The sequence below is a fragment of the Chrysochloris asiatica genome, unplaced genomic scaffold, assembly GCF_000296735.1.
Source record: "Chrysochloris asiatica unplaced genomic scaffold, ChrAsi1.0 scaffold00086, whole genome shotgun sequence".
Lineage (NCBI taxonomy): Eukaryota > Metazoa > Chordata > Mammalia > Afrosoricida > Chrysochloridae > Chrysochloris > Chrysochloris asiatica.
This window is the reverse complement of record NW_006408604.1, coordinates 13,397,180-13,398,448: the sequence shown is the minus strand read 5'-3', so window position 1 is coordinate 13,398,448 and position 1,269 is coordinate 13,397,180.

The following is a 1,269-nucleotide window of genomic DNA, read 5'->3' as shown; positions in this document are numbered from 1 at the left end:
AATACATAATTTTAATTCTTCAAAAGTGATTTTTAAAGCAATATTGAAATAATAACCTAAATCAATAAAATCCTATAGTAGTGTCACTATAGCTCTACAATTTGGAGGGATCCAGACTGAAAAACTAAACAGGCAAAAATGGGAAATGTTACCAAAAAAAAAACAAAACTTTTAAGTGTAAAAACCCCAACATCCTACCCAGACAGAGGTAGAAAGGGCATTCCAGTTTTAATACCTTCCAGGCACTGATGTGGGACTAAGGAACATATACCAACTTCCATTAGAATGGAAGTAAAGATGAGAAGGTCAGGAGAGAATTAAAACTGAATTCTATAATGTTTTAGAAAATGAAACAGAATCTAGGACCAAAAAAGTTAGGACTTACCGCAGAAATGCTCTCCTCTAATACTCCCCTGGGGAGTCCTGGTGTGGCGCTGTGGGTTAATGGGCTGTAAAGTTGGTTTGAACTGCAAGGTCGGCTGTCAAAACTCACTCGCGGCTTCTCGGAAATCCTTTATAGGGTCGTTATGGGTTGGAACCAACTCTACGGCATTTAACAACAACAACAATCCTCCCCTAACCCCAACACATGGAAACCCTATACACAACAAAATGAAACACTGCCTGGGCCTGCACCATCTTCACAATTGCTCTTACATTTGAGCCTATTGTTGCTGTCCACACACTCATATGCACACAGCCTTTTACGTTCAAAAAGTAGTAGGTAAGGAGTACTGGTATGGCGCTATAAGCACTCAACCACAAGATCTGTTTGAACAGCAATGTCGTTGGTTCAAATTCACCAGCTGCTCCTCAGAAACCCTGACAGAGTTGCTATGAGTGGGGACCGATTCAACAGCACCCAACAACAACAAAGACAATAAGGAGAATTCCTACACATTATATCCCCATAAACAGAAGTGCTGGATTAAGAACAATGAAAATGAACAGGAATTGAAGTTTGTAATTTAAATGAATGCATGTGTGTAGGTTTTTTTCCTGAATTTAAAGTTTGACCTATTTATATGTCTGTGAAATCACCATTGTAATCAAGAACAATTTATATATTACCTTCAAAGGTGTCATACTCCTATGCAACTCCTGCTTTCTGTCTCTTCCTCTCCCTTTAAGCAACCATTGATCTTATTTCTGTTGTATAGATTTGTTCCCATATTCTGTGTTGTTAGTGCCTTGGAATAGTTTCTGACTCGTAGCGGCCTTATATAAGGTGTCTAAGGAATGACTGTGGGTTTGAACTACCAACCTGCA